Source organism: Aethalodelphis obliquidens, unplaced genomic scaffold (assembly GCF_003676395.1).
Source record: "Aethalodelphis obliquidens isolate GAN/ISIS:26980383/991018 unplaced genomic scaffold, ASM367639v1 scaffold21, whole genome shotgun sequence".
Classification (NCBI taxonomy): domain Eukaryota; kingdom Metazoa; phylum Chordata; class Mammalia; order Artiodactyla; family Delphinidae; genus Aethalodelphis; species Aethalodelphis obliquidens.
The window spans coordinates 2280929-2303259 of record NW_020837965.1 but is presented as its reverse complement, the minus strand read 5'-3'; positions in this window follow the sequence as shown (position 1 = coordinate 2303259).

Below are 22331 nucleotides of genomic sequence, written 5' to 3'. Positions count from 1 at the left end.
TAGTACAGTCGGCCTGGCTAGAAGGAGGACCTGGCCAGCTCAATCAGTGCCCATGTGGGTCACGAACCACCTCAAAGGCCATGGCAGTGGTGGTGATGTTCAACCACCTGGTCAATGGCTGGAAGACTCATTCAGCTAAAAGCAGAGTGTCTGACCAGTTCTTAACTAGCCTTCTGTATTATGCATAGGCTTAGCAAACACCCTCTGTATTCATTTTCTATGCCACTTAACTACCACAAAGTTAGCATCTTTAAAGACACATTTACGATCTATAGAGTAAATGTGCTCCTGCCTTTATTTCACCCACCTGATGCCAGAGTGAGGGTTTTAGTTTCTTGCTGGAATCTGATGCCAGAGTGAGGGTTTTAGTTTCTTGCTGGAATCTAGCCTCAGCTCCTAGAGACTGCCCACAGTCGCTTGCCGCCTGAGCTGCTTCATGCAGGTTGCTTCTCCAAAGGCAGCAACAGGGAAGGAGTGGCAGGGGCAGAGGGAGACGGAGGGAGAGAGAAAGGAGTCTTACATAACATAGTCAAGGGTGTGACATCCCATTGCCTTTGCCTTTGCCTTTGTTAGAAGGAAGTCAGTCAAGAGGAGGGGGTTACCCAAAGGTGTAGACACCAGGAATACAGCCGTGAACAAGTCATGTCTTAGAGGGAGGTGGTGAAGGAGAGGAGGAAGAACAAAGTCATCTCTACGGGGGAGGCAGAGACGGAGGAGGGTAAGAGAGAGCGTTCATAAATTAAAGAACATATGTTAGATTAAAAAATGTATCTACAAATCTCAGTATCTGGACTTCATTTGGATCCTGGTGTTTCTAATGTTTTTAAAAATCCCTGATAATTATGAAACAATTGGAAATTTGAATATCAACTGGATATTTGAAGACATTAAGAAATTATTAATTTTTGAAGTATAGTAATTGTATTTGTGGACTTTTAGTCGAGTCCTAGAAATTCATACTGAAATATAAAAGATAAAATGATACGTCTAAGCGGTTTTCTTTAAAAAACGATGAGAGTGAGAAGGTAGAGCTCTGAATGAGGTAGAAGACCCAGAGGCTGATGGTTGTGCTGGGATGATGGGCGCATGGGAACTCATTAAGCTATTCTGTCAACATTTGTGTGTGCTCAAAATCCTGTATAATAAAAGCTTTAAAAATGAACATGAGGAGGGCTTCCGGGAAGATGGCGGAACAGTAAGACGCGGAGATCACCTTCCTCCCCACAGATACACCAGAAATACATCTACACGTGGAACAACTCCTACAGAACACCTACTGAACGCTGGCAGAACACCTCAGACCTCCCAAAAGGCAAGAAACCCCCCACGTACCTGGGTAGGGCAAAAGAAAAAAGAAACAACAGAGACAAAAGAACAGGGATGGGACCCGCACCAGTGGGAGGGAGCTGTGAAGGAGGAAAGGTCTCCACACGCTAGAAGCCCCTTCGCGGGCGGAGACTGCGGGTGGCGGAGAGGGAAAGCTTCGGAGCCGCGGAGGAGAGCACAGCAACAGGGGTGCGGGGGGCAAAGCGGAGAGATTCCCGCACAGAGGATCGGTGCCGACCAGCACTCACCAGCCCGAGAGGCTTGTCTGCTTACCTGCTGGGGCCGGCGGGGCCTGGAGTTGAGGCTCGGGCTTCGGGCGCGGGAGAGGACTGGGGTTGGCGGCGTGAGCACAGCCTGCAGGGGGTTGGTGCACCACGGCTAGCCGGGAGGGAGTCCGGGGAAAAGTCTGGACCTGCCGAAGAGGCAGGAGACTTTTCTTCCCTCTTTGTTTCCTGGTGCGCGAGGAGGGGATTAAGAGCGCTGCTTAAAGGAGCTCCAGACAGGCGCGAGCCGCGGCCATCAGCGCGGACCCCAGAGACGGGCATGAGACGCTAAGGCTGCTGCTGCCGCCACCAAGGGGCCTGTGTGCGAGCACAGGTCACTCTCCACACCTCCCTTCCGGGGAGCCTGTGCCGCCCGCCACTGCCAGGGTCCCGGGATCCAAGGACAACTTCCCCGGGAGAAGTTCACACGGCGCGCCTCAGGCTGGTGCAACGTCACGCCGGCCTCTGCCGCCACAGGCCCGCCCCGCACTCCGTGCCCCCCTCCCCCCGCCCCCGGCCTGACTGAGCCAGAGGCCCCGAATCAGCGGCTCCTTTAACCCCGTCCTGTCTGAGCGAAGAACAGACGCCCTCCAGCGACCTACAGGCAGAGGCGGGGCCAAATCCAAAGCGGAGCACCTGGAAGCTGTGCGAACAAAGAAGAGAAAGATGCAGCGGATTAAAGCTCCACAATCAACTTGATGTACCCTGCAGCTGTGGGAAACCTGAATAGACAACGAGTCATCCCAAATTGAGGAGGTGGACTTTGGGAGCAAGATTTATGATTTTTTCTCCTTTTCCTCTTTTTGTGAATGTGTATGTGTATGCTTCTGTGTGAGATTTTGTCTGTATAGCTTTGCTTCCACCATTTGTCCTAGGGTTCTATCCGTCCGTTTTTTGTTGTTGTTGTTTTTTTGTTTTTTTAAAAACTTGTTTCTCTTAATAATTATTTTTTGTTTTAATAACTTTATTATATTTTATCTTTATTTTATTTTACTTTATCTTTTTTCCTTCCTTCCTTCCCTCCTTCCTTCCTTCCTCCCTTCCTCCCTCCCTCCCTCCCTCCTTTCTTTCTTTCTTTCTTTCTTTCTACTTCTACTAATTCTTTCTACTTTTTCTCCCTTTTATTCTGAGCCGTGTGGATGAAATGCTCTTGGTGCTGCAGCCAGGAGTCAGTGCTGTGCCTCTGAGGTGGGAGAACCAACTTCAGGACACTGGTCCACAAGAGACCTCCCAGCTCCACATAATATCAAATGGCGAAAATCTCCCAGAGATCTCCATCTCAACACCAGCACCCAGCTTCACTCAACGACCAGCAAGCTATAGTGCTGGACATCCTGTGCCAAACAACTAGCAAGACATGAACACAACCCCACCCATTAGCAGAGAGGCTGCCTAAAATCATAATAAAGCCACAGACACCCCAAAACACACCACCAGACGTGGACCTGCCCACCAGAAAGACAAGATCCAGCCTCATCCACCAGAACACAGGAACTAGTCACCTCCACCAGGAAGCCTTCACAACCCAGTGAACCAACCTTAGCCACTGGGGACAGACACCAAAAACAAAGGGAACTACGAATGTGCAGCCTGTAAAAAGGAGACCCCAAACACAGTAAGATAAGCAAAATGAAAAGACAGAAAAACACACAGCAGATGAAGGAGCAAGATAAAAACCCACCAGACCTAACAAATGAAGAGGAAATAGGCAGTCAACCTGAAAAATAATTCAGAATAATGATAGTAAAGATGATCCAAAATCTTGGAAATAGAATAGACAAAATGCAAGAAACATTTAACAAGGACCTAGAAGAACTAAAGATGAAACAAACAACGATGAACAATACAATAAATGAAATTAAAAATACTCTAGATGGGATCAATAGCAGAATAACTGAGGCAGAAGAATGGATAAGTGACCTGGAAGATAAAATAGTGGAAATAACTACTGCAGAGCAAAATAAAGAAAAAAGAATGAAAAGAACTGAGGACAGTCTCAGAGACCTCTAGGACAACATTAAACGCACCAACATTCAACTTATAGGGGTTCCAGAAGAAGAAGAGAAAAAGAAAGGGACTGAGAAAATATTTGAAGAGATTATAGTTGAAAACTTCCCTAATATGGGAAAGGAAATAGTTAATCAAGTCCAGGAAGCACAGAGAGTCCCATACAGGATAAATCCAAGGAGAAATACGCCAAGACACATATTAATCAAACTGTCAAAAATTAAATACAAAGAAAACATATTAAAAGCAGCAAGGGAAAAACAACAAATAACACACAGGGGAATCCCCATAAGGTTAACAGCTGATCTTTCAGCAGAAAGTCTGCAAGCCAGAAGGGAGTGGCAGGACATATTTAAAGTGATGAAGGAGAAAAACCTGCAACCAAGATTACTCTACCCAGCAAGGATCTCATTCAGATTTGATGGAGAAATGAAAACCTTTACAGATAAGCAAAAGCTGAGAGAGTTCAGCACCACCAAACCAGCTTTACAACAACTGCTAAAGGAACTTCTCTAGGCAAGAAACACAAGAGAAGGAAAAGACCTACAATAACGAACCCAAAACAATTAAGAAAATGGGAATAGGAACATATATATCGATAATTACCTTAAATGTAAATGGACTAAGTACTCCCCCCAAAAGACACAGATTGGCTGAATGGATACAAAAACAAGACCCATATATTTGCTGTCTACAAGAGACCCACTTCAGACCTAGAGACACATACAGACTGAAAGTAAGGGGGTGGAAAAAGATATTTCATGCAAATGGAAACCAAAAGAAAGCTGGAGTAGCAATTCTCATATCAGACAAAATAGACTTTAAAATAAAGACTATTAGAAGAGACAAAGAAGGACACTACATAATGATCAAGGGATCGATCCAAGAAGAAGCTGTAACAATTGTAAATATTTATGCACCCAACATAGGAGCACCTCAATACATAAGGCAAATACTAACAGCCATAAAAGGGGAAATTGACAGTAACACATTAATAGTAGGGGACTTTAACACCCCACTTTCACCAATGGACAGATCATCCAAAATGAAAATAAATAAGAAAACACAAGCTTTAAATGATACATTAAACAAGATGGACTTAATTGATATTTATAGGACATTCCATCCAAAAACAACAGAATACACATTTTTCTCAAGTGTTCATGGAACATTCTCCAGGATAGATCATATCTTGGGTCACAAATCAAGCCTTGGTAAATTTAAGAAAATTGAAATCGTATCAAGTATCTTTTCCGACCACAACGCTATGAGACTAGATATCAATTACAGGAAAAGATCTGCAAAATATACAAACACGTGGAGGCTAAACAATACACTACTTAATAATGAAGTGATCACTGAAGAAATCAAAGAGGAAATCAAAAAATACCTAGAAACAAATGACAATGGAGACACGATGACCCAAAACCTATGGGATGCAGCAAAAGCAGTTCTAAGAGGGAAGTTTATAGCAATACAATCCTACCTTAAGAAACAGGAAACATCTCGAATAAACAACCTAACCTTGCACATAAAACAATTAGAGAAAGAAGAACAAAAATCCCCAAAGTTAGCAGAAGGAAAGAAATGATAAAAATCAGATCAGAAATAAATGAAAAAGAAATGAAGTAAACAATAGCAAATATCAATAAAACTAAAAGCTGGTTCTTTGAGAAGATAAACAAAATTGATAAACCATTAGCCAGATTCATCAAGAAAAAAAGGGAGAAGACTCAAATCAATAGAATTAGAAATGAAAAAGGAGAAGTAACAACTGACACTGCAGAAATACAAAAGATCATGAGAGATTACTACAAGCAACTCTATGCCAATAAAATGGACAACCTGGAAGAAATGGACAAATTCTTAGAAATGCACAACCTGCCAAGACTGAATCAGGAAGAACTAGAAAAGATGAACAGACCAATCACAAGCACTGAAATTGAAACTACGATTAAAAATCTTCCAACAAACAAAAGCCCAGGACCAGATGTCTTCACAGGCGAATTCTATCAAACATTTAGAGAAGAGCTAACACCTATCCTTCTCAAACTCTTCCAAAATATAGCAGAGGGAGGAACACTCCCAAACTTATTCTACGAGGCCACCATCACCCTGATACCAAAACCAGACAAGGATGTCACAAAGAAAGAAAACTACAGGCCAATATCACTGATGAACATAGATGCAAAAATCCTCAACAAAATACTAGCAAACAGAATCCAACAGCACATTTAACGGATCATACACCATGATCAAGTGGGATTTATTCCAGGAATGCGAGGATTCTTCAATATACGCAAATCAATCAACGTGATACACCATATTAACAAATTGAAGGAGAAAAACCATATGAGCATCTCAATAGATGCAGAGAAAGCTTTTGACAAAATTCAACACCAATTTATGATAAAAACCCTGCAGAAAGTAGGCATAGAGGGAACTTACCTCAACATAATAAAGGCCATATATGACAAACCCACAGCCAACATCATCCTCAATGGTGAAAAACTGAAAGCATTTCCACTAAGATCAGGAACAAGACAAGGTTGCCCACTCTCACCACTCTTATTCAACATAGTTTTGGAAGTTTTAGCTGCAGCAATCAGAGAAGAAAAGGAAATAAAAGGAATCCAAATCAGAAAAGAAGAAGTAAAGCTGTCACTGTTTGCAGATGACATGATACTATACATAGAGAATCCTAAAGATGCTACCAGAAAACTACTAGAGCTAATCAATGAATTTGGTAAAGTAGCAGGATACAAAATTAATGCACAGAAATCTCTGGCATTCCTATACACTAATGATGAGAAATCTGAAAGTGAAATCAAGAAAATACTCCCATTTACCACTGCAACAAAAAGAATAAAATATCTGGGAATAAACCTACTTAAGGAGACAAAAGACCTGTATGCAGAAAATTATAAGACACTGATGAAAGAAATTAAAGATGATACAAATAGATGGAGAGATATACCATGTTCTTGGATTGGAAGAATCAACATTGTGAAAATGACTCTACTACCCAAAGCAATCTACAGATTCAATGCAATCCCTATCAAACTACCACTGGCATTTTTCACAGAACTAGAACAAAAAATTTCACAATTTGTATGGAAACACAAAAGACCCCGAATAGCCAAAGCAATCTTGAGAAAGAAAAATGGAGCTGGAGGAATCAGGCTCCCTGACTCCAGACTATACTACAAAGCTACAGTAATCAAGACAGTATGGTACTGGCACAAAAACAGAAAGATAGATCAATGGAACAGGATAGAAAACCCAGAGATAAACCCACACACATATGGTCACCTTATCTTTGATAAAGGAGGCAGGAATGTACAGTGGAGAAAGGACAGCCTCTTCAATAAGTGGTGCTGGAAAAACTGGACAGGTACATGTGAAAGTATGAGATTAGATCACTCCCTAACACCATACACAAAAATAAGCTCCAAATGGATTAAAGACCTAAATGTAAGGCCAGAAACTGTCAAACTCTTAGAGGAAAACATAGGCAGAATACTCTATGACATAAATCACAGCAAGATCCTTTTTGACCCACCTCCTAGAGAAATGGAAATAAAAACAAAAATAAACAAATGGGACCTAAAGAAACTTCAAAGCTTTTGCACAGCAAAGGAAACCATAAACAAGACCAAAAGACAACCCTCAGAATGGGAGAAAATATTTGCAAATGAAGCAACTGACAAGGGATTAATCTCCAAAATTTATAAGCAGCTCATGCAGCTCAATAACAAAAAAACAAACAACCCATTCCAAAAATGGGCAGAAGACCTAAATAGACATTTCTCCAAAGAAGATATACAGACTGCCAACAAACACATGAAAGAATGCTCAACATCATTAATCATTAGAGAAATGCAAATCAAAACTACAATGAGATATCATCTCACACCAGTCAGAATGGCCATCATCAAAAAATCTAGAAACAATAAATGCTGGAGAGGGTGTGGAGAAAAGGGAACCCTCTTGCACTGTTGGTGGGAATGTAAATTGATACAGCCACTGTGGAGAACAGTATGGAGGTTCCTTAAAAAACTACAAATAGAACTACCATATGACCCAGCAATCCCACTACTGGGCATATACTCTAAGAAAACCATAATTCAAAAAGAGTCATGTACCAAAATGTTCATTGCAGCTCTATTTACAATAGCCCGGAGATGGAAACAACCTAAGGGTCCATCATCGGATGACTGGATAAAGAAGATGTGGCACATATATACAATGGAATATTACTCAGCTATAAAAAGAAATGAAATTGAGCTATTTGTAATGAGGTGGATAGACCTAGAGTCTGTCATACAGAGTGAAGTAAGTGAGAAAGAGAAAGACAAATACCGTATGCTAACACATATATTTGGAATTTAAGAAAAAAAATGGCATGAAGAACCTAGGGGTAAGACAGGAATAAAGACACAGACCTACTAGAGAATGGACTTGAGGATATGGGGAGGGGGAAGGGTGAGCTGGGACAAAGCGAGAGAGAGGCATGGACATATATACACTACCAAACGTAAGGTAGATAGCTAGTGGGAAGCAGCCGCATAGCACAGCGAGATCACCTTGGTGCTTTGTGACAGCCTGGAGGGGTGGGATAGGGAGGGTGGGAGGGAGGGAGACGCAAGAGGGAAGAGATATGGGAACATATGTATATGTATAACTGATTCACTTTGTTATAAAGCAGAAACTAACACACCATTGTAAAGCAATTATACTCCAATAAAGATGTAAAAAAAAAAAAGAAAAAAAATATTATTAAAGACAGTTTATTTTCTATCACTTATATAATTCAGTTTTTAAACATAAAATTATAATTTAAATGAAAACTACTGTATTGAGAAGCATTATGAGGCAAACCACATTTCACAAGTTCTTTCAAGGAAATTAAAAATAAACCAGCTGTAAAAGTTTCAAAAAAAAAAAAATGAACATGAGTATATACCCTTAGTAGTAATCATAGACAAGCAAAAACCACGTGATACCACTTTGTGTCTATCTGATTGCCAGAAATATTTTTAAGTGACGATAGCCACTGCAAGTGAGGGTGTGATAAAACAGATACTCTGGTGTGTTCCTGGGTGGGGATGGAGAGGAGTGGAGTATAAATTGGTTCACTCTTCCAGAGTCATTTTGATAATATGTATCAAGTCTTATCCTTTGATCCAATTATTCCATTTCCAGGAATCTACCCTAAAGAAATAGCCCTCAAAAATGGACAAAACTTATGCACAAAGATAGTCATTACAAGATGTATACCAAAGAGCAGTCCAGCCTTGGCCCTCAGCTATTGGGAGTGATCTCTAGGCCCTTAGAATGTCCCACCTGATAAGAGTGTCTTTGTTTACCTGTGGGCCTTGGCCACTGAACAGAGTCTAACACTATGATTTATGATGCGGGCTTTGGGCCAAGTGGTATCCACTCTGTGTCTGGATGGGCTGGAGACTAAAGGGGCAGTCACCCAGGGAGCCCTTGGATATGGCATATCTGTAATCTCTAGACATCAAGGCTCATGTGAGCTTCCCTGGTTGGCAGTGCTGGTGCCTGTTGTCACACATTGTTGCCAGAAGAGTAACCCTGTCTGTGACTCCATGGGAAGAGGACTGCTGGAAGCTCTTCCCTTGGCTGATTTTACTCTGTATTCTTGAGCTGTAATAAACCATGACCACGAGTATAATAGCTCCCAGTGAGTTCTGTGAGTCCTTCTAGTGAATTACAGAAACTCAAGGTGGTCTTGGGAACCCCTAAACTTACAATGGTGTCACAAGTGAGGGTGTTCATGTAAACTGTTTCCTAACTTTGCAGTTGGTGTCAGAAATTAGGATAGTCTTGTGGCTTGTGCCCCTCCTCCAACCTCACATGGGATTATTTATAAAAGAAAAATTCCAGGGAATGACTTCAGTGTTCAATAATAGAAGACCTATGTTTCATGTATGCAATATTATGCAGGCATTAAATATAGTACTTATCAAGAACTCATATTGATAAGGGGGGGCAAATGTAACATGTCCAAAACTTTTGATGTACAGTATTTTTACTATAAACATGTAGATTTTGAAATACAGGTAGAATAAACTTTTCAAATGGTCCACAGTATGCCAATAAGTATAACTTACTTTGATAGTTAGAAATGTGTGTGTGTTTAGTCTCTAAATTTTAGCCATATTAGCAATGATTCCATAGCATGAGAAAGGTAGTTCATGACTGGGAAACTCTCAAAAGCTCAAACCTGACTATGTAACGAAAAATGTCACCAAAAGGAAAGAAAGGGAAATGGACTGTAAGAAAATCTAAGTAGCTGCAGGAGGAGCTCTGACGAGCTCAAATATAAACGGTAGAAAGAAGAAACACGATGGGGCTTCCCTGGTGGCACAGTGGTTGGGAGTCTGCCTGCAGATGCAGGGAACACGGGTTCGTGCTCCGGTCCAGGAAGATCCCACATGCCGCGGAGCAACTAAGCCCATGAGCCAGTGAGAGGCCCGCGTACCGCAAAAAAAAAAAAAGAAGAAGAAACACGAAACCAGGGACCTACATAACTCTGAGAACAGTGATGGGCAGAGTGCTATAGGAGAGAAGTTTGTGATGACAGGGTGATGTGTGTCTATAATGGGGGCTGTGGCCTGGTGAACCCTTAGGATCACTTCCAGATTAACACCAACAGCAGAGGCTTCAGTCCTGAGTGGGGCAACAGGATCTTGAACTGACACAGTGCTCAAAACACTTTCCCCAATAACGCTTCTATCTTCATGCACTTCTGTTCTTCATAATCTTGGCAGAGCAGAATGTGAAAAAAAAGTTAATAAGCAAGATGGCTTTTGGCTAAAGAGTCAGAAGGCTGAAGCCAACAATGAGTGGAGACTTGTGAAACGAGTCAAGGGCATCAAAAATGGCTTCTGCTTTTTAAAGTTAAGTTTAGGGCAAGTCAAAGAAAAAGATGCCATGGGCACTGTTTAGGAATGGTAGTGATTTTTATCAGAAAGAAAGCAGAACTTCTACACCCCCCAATTTGCTTCCATCTTTTCTGTCAAATAAAATCTTTTACCATGAAATGGGTAACACAAATGTTTGATAAGAAAGAATTAAAGCCCTGAGTGAAGAGACTCACCTGTTTTCTAGCTACTCTATAATGAATTAAAGTCGCTTACTTTGATGAATTACCCTCCTGGGTGCTGATAACTCTTGCAAATGGGATTGCTAAATTATTGTCAAGGATCTTGGAAGCAACCGGGAGAATAGAAGATTCTAGAAGATGAAGGTTGGAGCTTTTATAACAAACTGCCGCCTAGATATAATGCATTACATTTCACTCAGTATTTTCACACGAATTATTGTTGGTCCTTTGCAACAAGCAAGTGTAGTTGGATCAAATGAGAGAATAAATGGTAAATGATAAAGCCACATACAGAAGCTTGGAATCATAAGTGGGATGGCATCCATCTTACAGATGAGGATGCTGAGGTTCAAACAGATCCGCCAAGGGTCCCACTGCTAGTTTATTTTGCAAATAAAGGGGATTATCACTGACACCCAAACAGGAGCATCAAATTCTAAATAAACTCCAAGTACTTAAAATACAAAATGGTGAACTGAGGGATGCTGTGTGGCTTCGTTTATAAATGCACATGCGCAACATCAGATTGACATCATTTCTATCTTTGCCGTGATTAGTAGGCTCTTGGATATGGTATATCTGTAATTCAGCGGAAGATTTCCCAATCCCCTCCCTTCAGGCACAAGGCTGGGCTGTCCCTTAATGGATGTGGACGCATGTCAGAGGCATCGCCCAGGAAACCTGGAAAGTTGTGTTAATGGGGCCAGAAGCTGAATCGGAAAGCGGCATCAGACCCTGGTAACAATCAAAGCCTGCACTTTATTTTTCTTAGTTATATTGCTATAAGCAATAGACTCCCTCATACATTTAAGGGGAACAGTGGGCTTCCCTGGGAAAGTAGTGGAGAACTCGCAGAATTGGTAGGAAGGTGGAGAGGCAGAGCAAGGACGCGCAGAACTCTCTTGTCAGGGCACTCCCACTGGCACGCATGGATCCGGTGTTGTCTCTGGGGAATGGGAGGCTGTCCTTGCTTCACTCACTTAAGATGGTTAGCAGTGGGACTCACTGTACCAAACTTCTATTTAGTGGTATGCCCATACCTTGAGCTTAGGGAAGGGAAGGAGAGATTTCATCTAAACGTCATGAAGTGAGAGGACAGATCCCCCTAAGGAGATCAGAGCTGTTGCTGGAAATACGGTGAATGAACTATGTTTGGACCCCTGGGGTAATCTGTTTCCAGGGTCTATGTTAACATGTGGAAGTACTTCAGCGAGGAAAGTATAAAAGAACTATACTTTATACCTCCACCTATAAAAGAGTTGAGGTTGGATTGAATGAGAGAATGCATAGCAAAGTGATTCATAAATGGAAAGGCACCATAAAAGGCTTAATGTTATTAACAGGACGGGAGGAGCAAAAACTTCTCTGGTGCATTTTGAGAAGGAACAGAGCGTGTCCACCAGCCCCTTCTGGGCTCTCTTAAAGCCTGCCTGCCCACTGGGAGTCACCACCCTGTTATGTAGTAATTTGGTGGGGTGGGCTCTGTCCCTGCACTCCATTCTGTTAGAGAGTTGACATCTTGGTCTCCATCTCTCTGACAACTGGGTCTATCTCTCAGTTGGTTCCCAACTTGGGAAGGCAAATGGATCTTATCTCTATACTTCCAACCCTATCAAACCCAATCTCAGTGAAATCAGAGGAGCTAGTGAGCAAGAAATATTGAAAGGGGCTTGTGGAAGGCAAGCTGGAACAGGTCCCCAGGGTGGGACACTCATGCTCATGGTGGCTTTATCCAGCTCTCACACTGGCTTGCATGAGCATGCAGCTGCTGAATGTTCTAGAATACACAGACATATGACAAGGAATTTCACAGTGCAGTGGATGAGATATCAGTATAAGAGTGGGTAACAGGGACTTCCCTGGTGGCACAGTGGTAAAGAATCTGCCTGCCAATGCCGGGGACACGGGTTCGAGACCTGGTCTGGGAAGATCCCACATGCCACGGAGCAACTAAGCCCGTGCACCACAACTACTGAGCCTGTGCTCTAGAGCCCGTGAGCCACAACTACTGAGCCCACGTGCCTAGAGTCTGTGATCCGCAACAAGAGAAGCCACTGCAGCGGGAAACCCGCACACTGCAACGAAGAGTAGCCCCCGCTCACTGCAACTAGAGAAAGCCCGCGCACAGCAACGAAGACCCAACGCAGCCAAAATAAATAAATAAATAAATTTATTAAAAGAGTGGTTAACAGTATGGACTCAGTCAGAACACTTGGGTTCAAATTTTGGCTCTGCTCTGTGGTCTCAGGCAAGCTGACTAACCTCTTTGTGCCTCATCTGTTTAATGGGAATAATGACAGTACCTACCTCACTAGGTTATTATGCAGATTAAATGAAACAAGTCTGGCACATAGTAAGGCTCAATAAGTAATCATCATCATTAAGAATATAGCATGTGCAACTAAGATTATCATACTAAGTGAAGTAAGTCAGAAAGAGAAAGACAAATATCATATGATGTCACTTATGTGTGGAATCTAAAGTATGACACAAACGAAACAAACAGAATCACAGACATAGAGAACAGACTGGTGGTTGCCAAGGGGGAGGGGGTTGGGGGAAGGAGGGGTTCCAAGGTCCTACTGTAGAGCACAGAGAACTATATTCAATATCCTATGATAAACCATAATGGAAAAGAATATTTTTTTAAAAAGAATGTATATATATATGTGTGTGTGTGTGTGTGTGTATAACTGAGTCACTTTGCTGTACAGCAGTAATTACCACAACATTGTGAATCAACTATACTTCAATTAAAAAATTAAATTTAAAAATACAGCATAGGGCTTCCCTGGTGGTGCAGTGGTTGAGAGTCCACCTGCCGATGCAGGGGACACGGGTTCGTGCCCCGGTCTGGGAGGATCCCACATGCCGCGGAGCGGCTGGGCGCATGAGCCATGGCCGCTGAGCCTGTGCGTCCGGAGCCTGTGCTCCGCAACGGGAGAGGCCACGACAGTGAGAGGCCCGCGTACCGCAAAAAAAAAAAAAAAAAAAAATACAGCATAGGTGCTAGTTTAATTAGCAGGATTAGCAACTACCACACCCAATGAGATTGCCTCAGAGATACTAATTAAAGAGAGGTTTTAAAAGGTTATTCAAGGACCCTGTCCTGGACCCCATCCTCTCATTTTTGCCAGTGTTGTAGACCAAGACAGAAAAGGTATGCTTATCATATTTCAGATTAACCGAAGCTGAGAATGAAGGTGCATGCTTGCAATGGCAGAATCTGATTCCGATTTTAAAGATCTTAAAAAGGTGGAGCAACAAACCAATCTAACAAGATAAAATGTAATAGTAATAGTGGTCTTGTTCTTCATGTAGGTCCAAGTAAAATCAAGCCATACAGGTATAAGGTAGAGAAGTGGCTTTGTAGCATGCATTCAAAACGCAAAGAGAGTTTACTTTAGAGCTATCTTAACACAAGTCCAAAGGATGTCTTCCAAAGCCAGCTAAGTGACCACAAGTACAGAAAATGGAAGGGGATGCTTCCCACTTATCTCTGGGCTGATGGTGGGGGATTAGGTGGGAGCAGGAAGGCTACCCAAGGAGTCTGAAAGGAGAAAGACTACTGGCATGCTTCCAAGCCAGAGTCTTTGATGAATAACCAGATATAAGGGTTAGATCTAAAGGAACTTAACAGGATTATTGGTGGGAAAGAATCAGAAGAGGTTGGGAACCAAGTGGCAACTGGATCTAAGTGAAAGCGGAGGGGCATCTGGAGAGGAAACTTTGAGTGCTGTCCACAAGCACCACAAAACAGATTTTGGTTAGTGTGAGAAAATACTTTCCAAGAGCTGAGCTTTCTGACAATGGATGGGCAACGCTGGGAGGCAGTAGTGTTCAGGCAACCATTGGGTTTATCAGGAAATTTATAGCAAATTCATACATCAGATGGGGAATAGGGCTGGAACGTAGATTTAAGTCCCTGTCAATTCTGAATTTCTGTGATTCTATCATGAAACAGTGAATACACAGCCTTGTTTTGACTGCAAGCACAACATCTATCATATTAGGGAACGTCAATCCATTATGTAACCCAGAAATCAAAGTTCAGTAAAGTCACTCCTTAGCTGCCATGTTTGATAGTTAGCCAAGCTCCTGACACAAGAGTTCAAAGAAATTGAAGTCATGTTTTTTCTTGATGCCCACACAGAGTTTGCAATCACCTGGCTGCGAGCTGCAGCCCTCTGGATGGAAAGCATGTCTGAGTCAGTGCCTGTGTCAGGAGACAGATGGGAGCTGGCCACATTACCCGTGGTCCCACATCCATTCCACCAAATGGAGAGACATGACAAGCCTTTTATTTTCAGGACAGAGCGCCATTGATTATTCCCTGTTAATGCTTCCCTGTTGATGGCGGGCAGGGACTAGAGGGAAATGGAAGGATGTGATATCCGGGCCCCCCAAAGGGAAAATCAATGTGATATGGTTTGTATTTCATCCTAGGATAACCTCTTTCTCTGAGTCCCAACCCACAGACCGCTGTTTGTCTCCACCAACTCCTCCAGACACTGTCATGTCCTTTCACACTCACCAAAGGACAGGGAGGCGGGGGAGAGGAGATAAGGAACGGGGCACCAGGAATTATTAAACTCTGCTTTCACTTTCTTTTAGGAATTTACACTCACTAAACAGGCTACAGGGAAACTTCCTCAGCAGGTTCAGATCAGAGGGGAAGAGCCAACTAAGTCCAAGAAACCCTTCTCTGACTTGTTACAGATGCATCCAGCAGTCAGCTAATCTCAAAAGATGACCTTGGAAAACTGACAACCTAGAAACTGCATATGCCCCCGGCACAATGCTGAAACTTACAAGTTCAGAGAAAGAGGCAGAGACTTGTAATGTGGGGAGGTGAGAGGGAAGAAGCAACCTTTCTTTGTGTACACACACACACACACACACACACACACACACAAATCAAACACCAAAAGTGTTTATGTTCCTGCCTCCCCAAAAGGAACTCAACATTTGAAACAAAATGCCTGAGAATCTTGGATCTAACAGAGGGAATTTTTGTTCCTGTGGGGTCCAGGGGGAAGAGAAAGCAATACTACTTTATTATCTTTTTAAGTGGGAATGCAAACCAGTAATATCCTGATACCTAGCACTTGTACTCGCCTTCTGGTTCCAGACAGGGCTTTCTATTAGCATTTAACCTCCTCAGTGTTGCACCCACATAGACCTATAAGGCAGTGTTGCTTCTGGAAAGCTCCAGGATTATCTACTGCTATTTTTCCCTTTCATGTAGGAATTGCCCCAGGGGAGGTGAATAGACATTTTTACTCCACTTACTTTATTTTCCAGGGCCAGGAATCTTGGACCAAGCCCTCTGGCTGGGGGAGGCTGGACCAGGTGACCTCCAATGAGCTTTCCAACTCTCAGACTCTGTGTAGGGTCCCTGCGGTGATGACCGGAGTGTCCAGGACTAGGAGGCTGTTTTCTGCTTGTAGGTAGAATTGAGGAACTCATGTTTTACATACCTACACAATGTGGATACCAATTCCACTAGTTACATACAGTACTTTTCCCAATGCCTTTCTACATGTAGAGGATTCTATCTGTGTTACAAAGATGAGCTACTTTTAAGTCTCTTAGAATAAAAGCATGTGTCCTAGCAGGAACATGACTCATTTTATGTCACTCAATTCACAAATGACTTGCAAGCGACCCACACCAGAGAGGCTGTGGATCACGCACCTCCTAGAATGGTCTTGAGGCAGTGTCTCCTCACATCCCTGGATTCACTCCCTACAGGAGTTCAGCTTCATGCCTTGGGTTCTACCTCCATTGGCTGGTCACCGTCACTTCTGCCTGAGTCCTTCTCCTCTGGGCTCTGGGGCTCCATCAGTCTCACTTCCCTGTTGCCTGGGCTCTTTCCTCTACTCCACACTGACCAGGCAGGTACTCAGGCCCTTTGAAGCTGGAGGGGGACGGTGGTAAAGACATCTGTGGGCAGCTGCTTAGTCCCACACCAGGGATATCCTACAGGGACAGCGACTATCCTAATCAGAAGAGATGATGGCCAGAAGACTGGGGACTGAGTCCCAGCATGGCCTTCGCTATGGAAGATCTTTTTAAAACAACATGGAGGGGGCTTCCCTGGTGGCGCAGTGGTTGAGAGTCCGCCTGCCGATGCAGGGGACACGGGTTCATGCCCTGGTCCAGGAAGATCCCACATGCCGCGGAGCGGCTGGGCCCGTGAGCCATAGCCGCTGGACCTGCGCGTCCGGAGCTTGTGCTCCGCAATGGGAGAGGCCACAACAGTGAGAGGCCCGCGTACTGCAAAACAAAACAAAACAAAACAAAACATGGAGAATTATATATGGCCCCATGACCTATTCTGAAAGGAAATGCCAGGGCCTCTCAAGAATCCCCAAATGGCAGGGTGGGAGGACCCCTCAAGGTAGTCTAGGAGGGAGGGCCTCTGGGTAGTATTTCCTGCCCAGGTCCTAAGCTTCAAGGGAAAGTGGGGTCTACACATGTCCTGTCATGGCTCTCAGACATGACCCTATACTCAAAAATACCCCTGCTCACAAACATTTTTTTTTGTTTTATTTTGTGTTGTTTTTATTGACTACAGCATACTTCCAGAAAAATGCACAACTGTAAATCTACGGCTCAGTGAATCTTCACAAAGAGATCACACCCTCTAAACAAAGGCAAGAACATTGCTGAAACTTCCAGAGGCCTCTGTCTCCTTCAGTTATACTCACACCTACAGGAAAGATTTCTAACAGCAAAGTTCGGTTTTGCTTGTTCTTAACCTTATGTAAATGGAATCATACAACACGTCCTCATGTACCTGGCTGCTTTGTTCAACATTATGTTTTCGAGCTTCCTTCATGTTGCTGCGAGTAGTTTGTTAATCCTTGTTTCTATGTAGTATTCCACCGTATGACTATATCACAATATATGGATTCATTCTGTTGATGGACTTTTGTGTCATTTTCAGTTTTGGCTATGCTGTATAGGGCTGCTATGTGCGTGTGTTTTGGTGCACATATGTACACATTTCTATTTTGTATATACCTAAGAATGGTACTTCCGGGTGGCCAGGTTTGCATATGTTTAGCTTTAGTGGATATTGTCAAATAACTATCCAAGGCGGCTGTATATACACCCTTACCAGCAGTTTAGGGGAGTGTCTGTTGCTCCACATCCATACCAGTACTCAGTGTTGTTAGTCTCTTTAACTTTAGCCAGTCTGTTGCGTGTGTATGTCTTTGTGGTTTTAATTTACATTTCATGAATGACTAATGATGTTTAACCCTCTGTCATACACTTACTGGCCATTTGGATATCTTCTTTTGTGATGTTTTGTACGAGTCATTTGCCTGGTATTAGATTATCTGTTTTAATTGATTTGTAGCAATTTCTAAAATAGATTCTGGATGCAAGTCTTGTCAGATGTTTGTATTGCAAGTATAATCTCCTACCCTGTGGCTGACTTTTTTACTCTTAATGAGGTCTTTTGAATAGAAAAGTTTAATTTTAATATAAACTAATGCATCAGTCTTTATTTTTCTGGGTAGTACTTTTTATTTTGCGTAAGAAATAGTTACCTACTTCAAGGTAATGAAGGTGTTTTCCTGTTTGTTTGATTTGTTCTGATTTTAAGGAAATTGCTTCTCTAATTCTCAATAAAGCAGAATTTGGACTGAGATAAACATATTTTATCATATTAAGGAAACACCCAGTTAGTCTTAATATTAAATGATCCTGTGTTCCTGAAATAAGCATCACTTAGTCATGGTGAACTACTCTTAGCCAGAGCCCGCCTGACTGGATTCAAATCCTAGCACCATTACTTATTAGTTGAGTTCAGGCAGGACACTTTATCTCTTTTTGACTCCGTTTTCTTGTCTGTAAAATAGGGATGATAAGAATATCCACCTCACCAGGTTGTTGTAAAAATCAAACAACTGTGGAAAGTTGAGCATCTTTTCATATGTTTAAGGGGCATTTGCATTTTTTTCTGTGAACTGTTCCTATCATTTCTCTATTTTTCTATAAGACTGACTCTATTTTTAGAAGCTCTTTATAAACTAGAGATATTAGCCCTTAATCTGTGATATAAATTGAAAATGTTTTCCCAGTTATCACTTGTATTTTACTTTACTTTGGTATGTTTGAGATGCAAAAGGTATGTTTTTTGTTTGTTTTTTGGGTTTTTAGCATAGCCAAATATCTCTGCTGTATCTGGATTTTTAAGTCATACTTAGTCTGGAGGATTACATTATTGGCCCCAATTCTTCACCCTTCTCTGTATCCCCATGCTTTACCATGTGAATTACAATTCCTTCCACCAAATGGGTGAATATTTTCCTACTGATCCAAGGAGACTGAAAGACATGTGGCATTATTATGCAATAATTAACCAATACTGTTAGGAAAGTTTCCTCACTCCCATGTTACACAGCAGGGGTTGACAACCTTTAAAAAACTATTTAAAATATTTTAGGGTTTATAACCAGATATGATCCTGTCTTTTTCCTCCTTCTCGTTGTTTATTAAACTCTTCAAAATTGAAAAAAACATTCTTACTTAGCTCTCAGTAGCCCAAAAATAGACTCACAGATTTAGACCAGCCAGTCTACTGAGGAATTCACCTTATTTTTTCTAGTAGTTGTATGGTTTAATATTGTACAATTAAATCTCTGATCAATTTGAAAATTATCCTGGCACATAGTGTGAGGAACAGATCAATTTTCATTTTCCATATGGCTATCCAGTTAGCCCAATACTATTCACTTGTATAGTCCATCTTTTCCCCCCACTGACTTAAGGCACCACCTTTTATTTTATTTTTTATTGAAGTATAGTTGATTTAAAATATTATATTTCAGGTGTACAGCACAGTGATAATATTTTTATAGATTATATTCCATTTAAAGTTATTATAAAATAAGGGCTATACTTCCCTGTGCTGTAAAATATATCCTTGTTGCTTATCTATTTTATACATAGTAATTTGTATCTCTTAATCCCCTACCCCTATTGTGCCCCTTCCCACTTCCCTCTCCCCACTGGTATCCACTAGTTTGTTTTCTATATCTGTGAGTCTGTTTATTTTGTTATATACATTTATTAATTTTTTCAGATGCCACATCTAAGTGATAACATACAATATTTGTCTCTAACTTATTTCACTAAGCATAATACTCTCTAGGTCCATCCACATTTTTGCAAATGGCAGAATTTCATTCCTTTTCATGGCTGAGTAACACTCCATTGTGTATATATAGAGAGCCATAGATATAGATTTATGCTACATTTTCTTTATCCATTCATCTGAATCCATTTCATCTTAATGGATGAAATGGATTCATCTTCATCCATTCAACACAATGGGTCCATCCATTGATGGATCCTTGTGTTGCTTCCACATCTTGGCTATTGTAAATAATGCTGCTATGAACTTTGGGGTGCATGTATCTTTTCAAATTAGTGTTTTCAGTTTTTTTGGATATATACCTGAAGTGGAATTGCTGTGTCATATGCTAGTTCTATATTTAGTTTTTTGAGAAACCTCCATACTGTTTTCCACAGTGGCTGCACCAATTTACATTCCCACCAACAGTGTACGAGAGTTCCCTTTTCTCCACATCCTCACCAACATTTGTTATTTTTGATGATAGCCATTCTGACAGGTGTGTGGTGATATCTCACTGTGATTTTAATTTGCATTTCTCTGATGATTAACGATGTTGAGCATCTTTTCATGTTGGTCAGCTATATGTCTTCTTTGGAAAATGTCTTTGGCCCTTCTTTTATTTTAGTTGCAGTATGGGGGATCTTTTTTTTTTTTTGGTTGCGACATGTGGGGTTGCAACATGCGAACTCCTAGTTGGGGCATGTGGGATCTAGTTCCCTGACCAGGGATCGAACCCTGCATTGGGAGTGTTAAGTCGTAGTAACTGGACCACCAGGGAAGTTCCCAGCCCATTTTGTAACTTGGGTTGTGTGGTTTTTTGGGGTTTTTTTTTTGCGGTACGCGGGCCTCTCACTGCTGTGGCCCCTCCCGTTGCGGAGCACAGGCTCCGGACGCGCAGGCTCAGCGGCCACGGCTCACGGGCCTAGCCGCTATGCGGCATGCGGGATCCTCCCGGACCGGGGCATGAACCCGTATCCCCCGCACTGGCAGGCGGACCCTCAACCACTGCGCCACCAGGGAAGCCCTGGGTTGTGTGTTTTTTTATGGTGAGTTGTAGAGGTGTTTTACATATTTTGGATATTAACTCTATCGGTCATCTCATTTGCAAATATTTTCTCCCACTCAGTAGGTTGTCTTTTCATATTTCTGATGGGTTTCCTTTGCTGTGCAAAAGCTTCTAAATTTAATTATGTCCCACTTGTTTATTTTTGCTTTTATTTATTTTGCCTTAGGGGACACATCCAAAAAAATATTGGTACGATTTATGTCAAAGAGTGTTCTGCTCATTTTCTCTTCTAGGAGTTTTATGGCTTCAGGTCTTACATTTCAGTCTTTAATCTACCTTGAGTTTATTTTTGTATGGTGTGAGGAAATGTTCTGATCTTATTGTTTTACATGTAGCTATCTAGTTTCCCAGTGCCACTTATTGAAGAAACTGTCTTTCCTCCATTGTATATCCCTGCCTCCTTTGTGGTAGATTAAACGACCTTAGTTATGTGGGTTTATTTTTGGGTTGTCTATTCTGTTCCACTGATTTATGTATCTGTTTTTGAACTAACCACCTTTATTGTACCTTGAATTTTCATATGCATTTGGGTCTATTTCTGAATTTTCTATTGTGTTCCACTGGTCTATGCCTGTGCCTATACCTCATTTTCAGTTTTGAGACTTTATGCTTTAATACCCTCCCTTCCCAAATGCTCTTTTTTAAGGGTTTTCTTGGGTTAGTCTTGCACACTTGTTCTTCCAAATGAACTTTATAATTAACATACCTAGCTCCAGAAAGAGCTAGACATTTCCAGCATTTTCAGTGGATCACACAGTATCTTTCTACAAAGAACATACAGTCTCAGCTTTTAAAGTATTGACTAGATTTGTCTAATGTTACAGGACTAACCAAGCTTTCTATTTCTCCCAGCTGAGTTTTGGTAAATCATATCTTTCTAATATCTGTCCATTTTGTCTAAGCTTTCAAATTTATTGGCTAAAGTTGTTCATAGCACTACCTTATTAACTTTTAAATCTCTAAATCTATAATTATATACCCCTTTGATTCCTAATATTTTTGTGCCTTCCCTAGTTTTTCTTAATTAATGATGTTAGAGATTTGCTTATATTATTTGTCTTAATTTCTGGCTTTGCTGATCTCTCAATTACATGTTCATTTTCTATAGCATTAAGTTCTGATCTCACAACTTTTATTACTTTTGACTTCTCTATTATTCTTTTCTAGAAGAATAATGTTCTTCTAGTAAGTGTAAATGTAGAATGCTTACCCCATAAATTTTCAGTCCTTTCTTCTTCTCTAACTCAAAACATTTCAGACCATAAATTTTCCTCTAACTATCCCTTTAGCTGTATCTGAAGAGTGTTAATGCATAGGATTTTGATATAATTAGTTATAAGTATTTTCTTTTCTTTTTTTTTTTTTTTGTGGTACGCGGGTCTC